Source organism: Limulus polyphemus, unplaced genomic scaffold, assembly GCF_000517525.1.
Source record: "Limulus polyphemus unplaced genomic scaffold, Limulus_polyphemus-2.1.2 Scaffold2207, whole genome shotgun sequence".
Taxonomy (NCBI): domain Eukaryota; kingdom Metazoa; phylum Arthropoda; class Merostomata; order Xiphosura; family Limulidae; genus Limulus; species Limulus polyphemus.
In genome coordinates this window covers 151,572-162,991 of record NW_013667817.1, presented here as the reverse complement: position 1 = coordinate 162,991, position 11,420 = coordinate 151,572, and the positions used below count along the sequence as shown (strand labels likewise).

The 11,420-nt window shown below is 34.2% G+C and overlaps 1 long non-coding RNA gene across 1 annotated transcript; it reads right to left on the bottom strand.

The window, feature by feature from the left end:
• Positions 1-4,623: 4,623 nt before the first annotated feature.
• Positions 4,624-6,127, bottom strand: LOC111087483. The gene is made up of 2 exons (XR_002612159.1): positions 5,873-6,127; positions 4,624-5,758 (listed from the first exon to the last, which is right to left on the bottom strand). It is a non-coding gene; the product is annotated as an uncharacterized LOC111087483 (long non-coding RNA).
• Positions 6,128-11,420: the final 5,293 nt, after the last annotated feature.

Here is an 11,420-nt window from a genome sequence, read left to right as displayed (position 1 = left end):
ATGTTAAAACTTATATTAAAGTTTTTCTTCATTACCCATTCAAGCCGTCTCCAAGCATTATTAGTCTCAAAGTGGGTTCCTCGTCATCGAATCAGTAAGTGACCTCACTAATTAACCTTATATTATTATATTCAATCATTCTGAAGAGTTTTGGTTTTCTGCGAAAGGCCTCGTCGGCACTAGATATCGCATGTGTGAAAATTATACCTGAAAGGTTGCACAAACTCAAACGAATGCAATCAACAACGCATATCTGATGTTTAGAATCGTTTCCTTTCATACATGTCCACTAGACTGACAATTCAAGACTACCCGTCAGGCACCTGCTTAACACTGCGCGTGTCACTTTCTGTACAAGCTACCTGCGATACCGATTTTCGAGCGTATTTCCTTTGCAGTTGTTGTCAGAACGATCTAGACAGTCGGCGCATGCGTGGCACATTCTCTCTCTGTGGAACGTCCCTGCACATCTAGCTCGAGACTCGTTTGTTTTATGTGTTAGCATGTAGAAGAGACATAGAGCCGTGGGGGTTTTTCCTATTGACGTTTCTATTGACTCTCAAATATGTGAGGATGTCTATCGCTTCTATACTTTGTCATCAAAGGCTGTTAGGAGAGAAGAAGGTTGAATTTTAATGTTAAGTAAACACTCGATAAGAACATTATGTGACAGAAGCTATTCAAAGTTTACATGTTGTTAATATCAGCTGTGCAGTGTTATCGTTGGTGTAATGTCAAGTACTTCTGGCTTATGTAACAATGTGATTACGTAGGACCGGTCAGACATTCCAGTGTGAACATTCACAGTGACATTCCGATGTCTGACTTGACGATACGATCCTATAGATCTGAAGTCAGACGCAAAGTTTATCGTGTACACAAACGACACTATTGAGGTGCTATTCCGAAACTCTGAACTAAGAGTGACTACGGTGAAACGAGATGTGTCGCAAGACTTGATGATCGATATTGTCCAGTTTTCCACGTTTTTGAAAATAATCTAAGAATGGACAGTTAAAATTTCATTCAAGTGTATGGCAGTGAAGTATCAAAAAATCGTGATCAGTAACGAAAATAGGGTAAAAAAAATGGAAACTACAAACCGTTGCTTCTGGCGTTAGAAACAAACATTTGAAAAATATGTTTGTTATGACAATGACCACGTGAATGACCACAATATTCGAAAAGAGGGCGTTAAAATCAAGTGAAACATCATGAATAATGCTGCAGTCATTGGAAGACAGCTCCGGCAGAATAATGTCAATTACAGGGGTTCGGTGTACGGACCCTCCCACCCTCCTCAAACCAACAGCAGGAAGAATCAGAAGGGTTTGTCTGTTTTACGGAGTAAAACCAGCTTCTCTTGTATTTGGTCGAGCATCAAGGCTCTCAGCGGCGGGATATTTCTCTTTGCTGGCGGCATGGCGATGATGGTCGTGGGCTTCTTCGCTGAGCCGCTCTCGACTAGATTCGTGGAACTGGGAAACGGAACCATGATTTCAAAAAAAGACGCCGATCTGAAAACTCACCTGATAAATCTAGGCTACGTGGGCCCCGTTATCATGGGCATTGGGGGCATAGCAATCGTCGCAGCCGTCGTCTTTGCCTTCGACGCTAAAGAGCCCGTAGGATCTAAAATAGTGCCAATGACAGATGACCAACTCATTGGTCTAGACCGTCTCGTGAAAGAAAAAACTCGAGAAGAAAAAGCGCTCGAAGAGAAACAAATAGCTTCCAAACAGTTTTGGTACGGAGAAAGTAAAACGACAATTTCGGGGTCTTTAATGGCTCCTCCAGACGTGTCTCCAGTCGTGACTGACCACCCTAGCCAACATCCACAACCAAACCATTATGAATTAAAAATAGAAGGTCAGAAATACTAACCCTAATACTTGGAAGCATAGAATTTTTTTGTATTAATTGAAATGTTTCTGATTTATTGGATTGTCTAACCGGAGGTAATTTAGGGTTAGAAACTCAATTCTTCAATAAATCATGAACCCTGTTGTCGTCTGTCCTGGTTATTTAAACGCCGGAGGATTAGCTACTGACTACCCCCTAGGACGTCTCCAAAACCATCTCGATGGTATTGGTGGAACTGTCATCCCAGCTTTCGAACTTGGAAGGTGTCGTCCCCTGTTTCGCATAAGGTCGTGTCAAAACTCTTGCCCCTGGTGTCGAATTGGACAAGTAAATTTAATGTGACGAAAACTCTAAGACCGTGAGTTGAAATATTCCAGTAAGGTTTAGGATACCATAGACTAAATCACGTGGTAACTTCACAAAGAACAAAAAATCCGCATGGTTACCACTTTAGTCCAGGCTGGGGGACAAGAGCGAGCTGGGAGGAAGAACGTGTAAAGCTATAATAAACTTGGCTTTTACTCACCTGTTTCAGGAATTATTCTGTAAATTTTAGACAATGTTGCCTCCTTCAGGAGATTTCTTCGCCACGCTGATGTTGTGTAACTATTTTTACCTCTGTAGTTTGCTCCTAACGTAGATTGTAAATTACCTTACTCCAGCTTTGATATATATACCACATTTTGTCTTTTTAAACATTTATATATCGAGGGCTTAATACCTGTACAGTTGATATAAGAGACATTTACGATATCTCCTATCGTTAGTATTTATTTCCATACGATATATTATATCTCAAATTCTATTTATAATATATTTACGGTAATTTATTCGATTCACTCAGTATTATAGACATGATTCTCTCCTCCCTAACTCTAGAATTCTTCCACTTCTGAATACATCTTACTTGTAGACAATTTTGTAAATTATTATATGCTTAATATTGGCATTGTGAGCCTTCTGTAAGAATATGATAGACAAAACCTGCACGAGCTTCTTTGTTGCACACGTCAGTTTGAGCGTTACGATTTAAATCAATCAGTACTGGTAGCTTAGCTGTTTTGTGAAAACCGAAATCCTTCAAAAGGAAAATATAAACAGTAAGATAAATTTCCTATAGAATTGATATCCCGGACATTAGGTTCCCAGGCCAGCCTTCCAATTCTTCCTGGATAGAATATTTAGTTTCTGGATAATTGAAAACTCGCTCTCTTTCTATATATATATATATATGTATGCTCCTTTCTTATATATATATCTATATAAATGTTTATAATAATTCTTCCTGTGGGACAGTAACAATGATTTGTTTGAGTTACTGGACACGAGAGGCGTATTACTTCAAGTTATTGAAATCATAGTTTTTCAGTACATATTCCTCTACAGTTACTCGTTTAGTCTTCTCACTATGATGATAAATTGTTTTTTTGTATTTAGTTATCAATAGTTATTTTCTCGCTTGCTAATCCTGTTACTTATTCGTTTTTGGTTTGTCATTTTTATGTTCTCTATTGTGCACGAAACAAACAATAAATGTAAATTTTTTACCGCTTTTCTTACTGTTGTATTTTTTACTTACAAATGTCATTTTAGAACATTCTATACTGATTATTAGATATTTCAATATCCAAAAATTCGCTGCGATTTCTCCCACCTAATATTAATTTATCTTACCAAGGACTGCTCTACGCTGTGTATGTTATAATGTGTTTTTTCATCAAGCTGATCATTCTAGGATCTGCTATGTCTATCGCGAGGAAACGCCTGGGATACTTGTATAATGTGACTGCTTTGTTCTGTACGTATTATTGTAAATATATGTTGTGTTTCTACAGCAAAATTTAATTAAGCCTTTTTCTGAATTTTTAAATGTGACTGAATGAAGATTGTAACGTTTCTAAGGAAACCGAGCATGGTTTGAATTATAAATATTGTTACTTTTCTGATATAGAGCCTGGTTTGTTTAAATACCTCATTTCTAATTTCTGTTATAGTTTTTTAAATCAAGTTTTATGTGTAAGAATTTTATTTTTACCGATACGTTGCCACGATAAAATGTATACAATATTATCATGCCAGTTTTCCACTACTCGTATAGAAAAAGTAAATTATCGACTACTCTTCTACTTTTTACTTTTAAATTTAGCTGCGTTTCTAAAAAAAAATATATCAAATTATTACTAATTGTTTTACCTACAGGTGTGTTTCTAATTATCAAAGATTTGTGATTAAAAGTAAGTGAACTACATAGGTGAAATAATTCGGAAGTAACTTATAAGTTAATTAAGGCATACAGCGTTTGTTATCGCGTATACACCTTTCACAAGCTGGCGAATCATGATTAAAATTATACCATTACATTTTTAAATAATACATTATTTACCTAGTCCCTAATCAATAATTAGAAGAATGTATAATAATAATAATAGTATCAACCACGATATATTTGTTGTATCCATTCGCTCAATCCAAAGCTCTTTAGGCCGGCTGGGTTACAACTAACTCATTCCTGGTCGGAACACTATTTATATATTTGTTACAACAACAATTGTTATGTTTTTTTTTACTTTACTTACTGGTTATAAGTATTATTTTATTACAAGTTACAGCTTTTACATTAAGGAATAATATTTATTTAAAAAATACTACGTTTTGATCACTGGTGCGATCACTCTCAAGTTAGAATGTTTGTACCCGTTTTAAAAATACTCTTCCTTACTGTAAAGTCTGTAACTTGTAATAAAAATAAAAATTGTTATGTTTTTTTTTTACAAGGTGGGGAAACACTGTTTAATCAGTTCAGTACTTTCAGTCATAATCTCAATAATATCGCTCGAGGTTAGGCCAACTTTAGAGATTTAGGTTAACCCTAAATCCAAACCATGCAAGCCAACAAAACAAATCACTGAAAAATTATATTTATATAGATAAAAAAAATTAACATTATAAACAATCAAATCTTGTAAAAGCAAAAATACTTTTCAACATATCGGCTTCTTGTTTAAAAACAATTCTACAGTCTAGCTGTACCTCTTAAATGCTGTATACTATAGTAGTGATTACTCTCTTGGTATTTGACCGCGTCATAAGTATGGCTCGTGAATAGGTTCGTTTGGTTTTCCGATGGTCTTATTAATTTCTCAATTTTAACCAATTTTGGTATTTTTTCACTTTAAGTCAATTGTTTACTTTTTATATTTTAAATTAAGTAACGTGGATTATAAGTTTCTGCATATAAAATATCAATATATATTGAAAACGACACAAATTCAATAAATATTTTAAAAAATTGAGGATAAAGCCATATTTTCTCGCAGTTCAAAACAGCCGTGTTGAATTAATGTGGATGAAATCATAAATTGTTGAAAAACGTTATGCTGAGAAATAAGTGTGTTTCATGTTTACAAAAAGATAACAAGATAACCATTATTATTATATCAACAGTTTCCGCAAAATTGGATACTTTCAATTTAAGCTTGTATTTAAAAACTATTAATCACTAATGGGGTTTCAATGAATATTTGGTTGATAGAGAAACTTTAAGCCTCTACGAGAATCCTAATTTAGCTTCAAGTAAAACAACTATTTGATGGGAAATACAATCCTATTTCTGGGCAGGAATTCTGTATCATGTATTCTTTAAACTTGTGTAATTTATGTACGAGCTCATATTTCTTATTTATGTGAACATGAATATGCTACGAAGTGTGTGACGTAAACAGTGTAGAAAGATATACATATTTTTGCCTACATATTATTGTTATTTAACGTTCTCACGTTTTAAAAATGCAATTGTAATCTTTTTTTTTTAAGTTTCATGTTTATGTGAATTCCAAGTATGGTATTATTGTTGTCTGAAACATTGTTATAAATGTCATGTTTTACATTGTTGCACCTGGTACAATTTTTAAAAATGCAATTGTAATCTTTAATGTTTATGTGAATTCCAAGTATGGTATTATTGTTGTCTGAAACATTGTTATAAATGTCATGTTTTACATTGTTGCACCTGGCTCGAGTCGGACGACAAGGGTATTTGTTGTTAAATATTTTTAAACGTGCTATTATTTCTTAATTACTCTATTTATTTTTTCATGGTGATAAAGATAACTGAAAACTTGTCATGTTCACCTGCAAATATTCTCTAATTATGATAAAACTCTCCAAGCGCCAGGTTTATTGGAATACACAAGAAACAATAAAACATATATTATTTAATTTCTGTAGTGCATATCAGTATATAGAAGACATATTAATAGTAGAAATAAACGACCTTGTAACATCAAAATGTTGTACGTATTTAATTAGAAACCATTTGAAGCTTTGTACTGTCAGTTTCGGTTTGTGTTTTAGTGAACGCTCTTGGAGAAGCTGTAAAGCGAAACTTTGAGTGTCTAATTAACACATTATGGTGTTATAAGGTCATTTATTTAACAAAATAGACACGTTTTAGTATTTCAATAGTTACTTGAAACTTGTAAACTTTGGTAAAGTTGAGGGAGACAGACATATATGCCCATTGCAGTGTAAGCACTTAACGAAGATAATTTGTTCCAAATACAGAAGTATCTCGAGACATTTCTCCGTACTATACGAAACATGTTTATATTCAAAAGAGTTTGAATGCGTGTGTTCGAGTTTTAATTAACCCATAGAAACTGACACTTGTATAAATAACTATATTCGGATTGTCATGGTTATGGAGAAATGACACAATAGAGACGTCAACCAATGACGAACATTTGAACATAAATCAGAGTTAAACACTCATTGGTGTTAATTATTCAAAACTAAACGCTACTCACACAGTTTACTACCATGCATTCCCCACGATATTAATTAGTGATAATTATATATAAGCTAAATCCGAAATGTTAATTCTAATGATGCAAGGAAGTATTATTTTTAAGTGCTGCTAAAGAAATACACGACAGGGTGCGTTGTGAGATAGTCTTCCCAAATAATCGTTTTACAGAAAAGGGCGCGTGATTTTTTATCTTGCCAGAAATCGTGTACGTATTATTCTGACACTTTTAAATTACAACTGTCAAGATGTAACTGGTAAATTTACTTGAAAATACAGGAACTTCCTTACAGTAAGTTATCTTACACGTGTTTTTATTTATTTAATGTTTTGTTATAAAAAATGTGGAACGGTCGGCTGCAGATAATTGTTAACTTGTAAGTTCGTTGAACTCCGGTCTCTGCAGTACAATGTTTTATGGTTCAGTTCGAGACAGAGGCAGCCAGCCATACGTGACAAATGATGGAGTTTATTTGTACATTGGACTATTTAGCTGGTTTTGATTTTTTTTTTATAGCTTGTGTTCTGTAAAATACGTTTCAGTGTTGTTTTATATAAAAGGTTTATTTCACAAATTTTATTGTCTGTCTGTTTGTATGTACTGTTGTAAATTTTTAACTCGTACTCATGCGTTATATCGAAAATGTGTCTGACCACTACCCTAGCAGCTAATATTAAAATTCGTTAATTTTCGAGTTTACAAACATCTTTATGTTAAAGAGCTAAGAGCAAACGTTTTAATAACTGAAGTTTTGCTTAAACTAACAAGATTTATTTAGAAAATAACTACTGGCATCTCAAGGATTTTCTTTGGGTGAGCTCGTTCTGTTCGAGGTTCACTTTTCGTACACACACTTAACTACTCGTGATGAACAAATTATGCTGACGATAGTGATATTTTTCAAAATTACTTTCACTATTTGGTCCCTCGGGTTTTATTCCGATAAGAAGAGTGTATAATAGCACTTCTATGACAACCTTATACATGTCTGATAAACTCTTATTATCAGGATGCAACAAACACAGCGGTAGTTGGAAAACTATCTATATAAGCCATTTCTCAGAATAAAGATAAGTCCTTTGTTAGAATAAAGATAAGCCATTTGTTATAATAAAGATAAGTCATTTGTTGGAATAAAGATAAGTCATTTGTTAGAATAAAGATAAGCCATTTCTCAGAATAAAGATAAGCCATTTGTTATAATAAAGATAAGTCATTTGTTGGAATAAAGATAAGTCCTTTGTTAGAATAAAGATAAGTCATTTGTTAGAATAAAGATAAACCCTTTGTTAGAATAAAGATAAGTCCTTTGTTAGAATAAAGATAAGCCATTTGTTAGAATAAAGATAAGTCATTTGTTGGAATAAAGATAAGTCATTTGTTGGAATAAAGATAAGTCATTTGTTGGAATAAAGATAAGTCATTTGTTAGAATAAAGATAAGCCATTTCTCAGAATAAAGATAAGCCATTTGTTATAATAAAGATAAGTCCTTTGTTGGAATAAAGATAAGTCCTTTGTTAGAATAAAGATAAGTCATTTGTTAGAATAAAGATAAGTCCTTTGTTAGAATAAAGATAAGTCCTTTGTTAGAATAAAGATAAGCCATTTGTTAGAATAAAGATAAGTCATTTGTTGGAATAAAGATAAGTCATTTGTTGGAATAAAGATAAGCCCTTTGTTAGAATAAATATAAGCCATTGTTAGAATAAAGATAAGCCATTTGTTATAATAAATATAAGCCATTGTTAGAATAAAGATAAGCCATTTGTTATAATAAAGAGGATCGAAGTTTATATACACCTCACTTATGTATATCCCTTTTTTAAAGTTATATTTCACCGTATTGTATAATATACGGTAGAAATACTGGCTAGGAGTATATAGGTGTGAACAAACTTACTTCTGAAACGTATTCAGTTACCCCAACGTAAACGAAAACATGAACTACTTATCCTGTCCGGAACGTGACTTTACCGTACTGTATTTCACCGTATTTGTTTAGGCATTGCGGCGAAGAACGTTACGATAGTTGTTCACTGACATTGTACTGGCCGTTCAGTACGTTACGGGTGTGATAAGGGTCTGGTATCGCTGTTAACCTACGAGTAGATCAGGCCCGTGGTTGGGCGTCAAATACTTGCGATCTCGGGTTTAAGTTAGGGCGCCAATTAAACCATCACCGGCCTAGAAGTAAATACGACAGTTCGAGGATTTAATGTTGTGTAATTCTCATCCTTCCTTTCTCCTGGTGACGCCCCTGATAACTATAACATATTAACACAATAGTATTATGTCATTAACATTGTCTGTGTGTCTCATTTCCTCCACATCAGTTTGTGAAATCATTCACGTTTATGACCAGAGGACATTTAAACTCATATTTCAGTTGTTTGTTTTTCTGGGTTTTTTTTTTTCTATAATAAAAAGTAATTAATAACTTATGATTTTCATTTCTTTCGTCATATGATATAACCTTTATTCTAAACACGTGTGTTAATATTCCAAAAAATATTACAGTCTCGGGAACCATAGAATACAACATAGCACGCGAAATATTAAAAAAAAAAAAAATGCGTGAGATTACCACAGTCAGCAGGTTTTCGTTAACTCGAGGACATTGGTTCAGCCTATCCGTTACTATAGAATCACAAAACACGTACTGGTCGGTACCATGACGACCATGAGTTATTGACTTGTACGTACAACTGTATACGAATTTACTGGCTGGGAATTAAAAGTACCGACTGCTTGGTTTTTTTATTTTTTTATCTTTCTTCAACTGTTATTTACTTAATTAAAACTGACAGAACGTCAGTGTTAACCGGGACTCGTAATAATTTCCCGATAGAAATAACGTTCGAAATAGACACTTTTTTACGTCACATCTGTACAGACACGTGCATACAAGACAATGAAGTGAATTAAGAGGGGTGTTAGTTCGATTATTAAATGTAATGTTATCCCGTTTTATTATACTAAACTAATATTATAATTTCATTAAGCCTTTCCTTATATACGAGTAAATTAGATTAGAGGTATACGTATATATATATATTGTTGTTTTTTTGTATGGTTGCAGAAATTTTCATCAATATTTATTTATCTTGTAAGAAAGACATATGCGGAGAGGTTGACTACATTACACTAATATAATTTTGACATTGCAAGTCACGTGGAAACCACAGCTGATATAAAGTCGCGGAGGAACAGAATGTATTAGAACTACATTTTGACATTGTTTGATAGTGTGAAGCCAACGTAAATTGATTGCTTTTTGGAAGGGTGTGTAACAGCCTTTTCCGTCGCAAAATATTCATTCGCTCAGATCATAAAGATAAGTTCAAGTCGAGGGATTTATAATTTTATTTTTACTGAATAGTATCGAAAAACGAAGGAGTATGGGGCACCAGGAACCATCAGAAAGAGACCTGTAACAAGTCTTACGCCCGCCTTGGTAACCAAAGTGTGGTGTCTTGTACTAGATGAGAATCCACGAACACAAAGGTCTGTAGCAAAAGCTGTCTATGTGCCACGGGCAACAGTATGCAACATAATAAAAAAGGATTTCCATCTGGAAATGAGCCCAATGGGGTTTTGGGTTCACCAAGACCTTCCTTTCAACTGTCACATACCTAAGGCAGCTGCATAATGAAATGGTTATTCATGCTACTCCATACGAAGACATACTGGTTAAATCACTGTACATAGCGCTTACGGATTTTTGTGCGATCGGATTGTTGAAACGGACCCCAGGAAACTGTCGTCCTTGTGCACTAGATGGTTTATGGAAACCAAGTTGGGAGGAGTTGTGTGCTTTTGACATGACAGTCTTATGGCAGAGCATTTTGCAATGGAAACTACACTGTAGGGCTCTTGTCAGGGTCCACGGTCGTCGGTAAGCTTTGCGCTTAACAACAAACGTACAATATATATCAAAATTAAATACCAAGTAAAAAAACATACACACACACATATTTTTTCGATCATCCGGATCACACAGCTGATTTTTTTTATTTTTTTTTATAAATAGTCAATTTGAATCACAAAAACTAAGTGTGCAACTTTCATAGGGAAAAACAATATTAATTTATCACGAACCACGATAGTGTTTCATACTAGGGGTCGTTTATTTTTAATGATGGTTCTATAACAAAATCTCCTTGACGATGATAACTAACTTTCTTAATATAGTTAACTTTAGAGATCAGAAAAACGTACTTTATCAGATATGGATGCCGTCAACTTTATATTGTTTTATACATTCCGTTAAAAGGTCATACAACCAACAATTATTTGATTGGTTTTTAAGTTAAAAGAAAGCAACCTCAAAGATCTTAAGTAAAACAGCAAACATTCTCTTGCTGTTAGCTCATTTGAAAACATCACAATCCATTAGTTATTTTTTTTCAGTCACTAATTACAACAAACAGTTTCTTCTACGCCTCGTTCTTCATTTGTAGGGAGTCCGGCATGGCCAGGTGGTTAGGGCGCTCGACTCGCAATCTGCAGGTCGCGGGTTCGAATCCCCTTTTAGCCGTGGGGACGTTATAATGTGACACTCAATCCTACTATTTGTTGGTAAAAAAAGTAACCCAAGAGTTGGCGGTGGGTGGTTATGACTAGCTCTAGTCTTACACTGTTAAATTAGGGACGGCTAGCGCAGATAACCCTCGTGTAGTTTTGCGCGAAATTCAAAACAAACAATAATTTCTTGGGTTTTCTCTCTGATTGTGTCTGGCTTCACTTAACC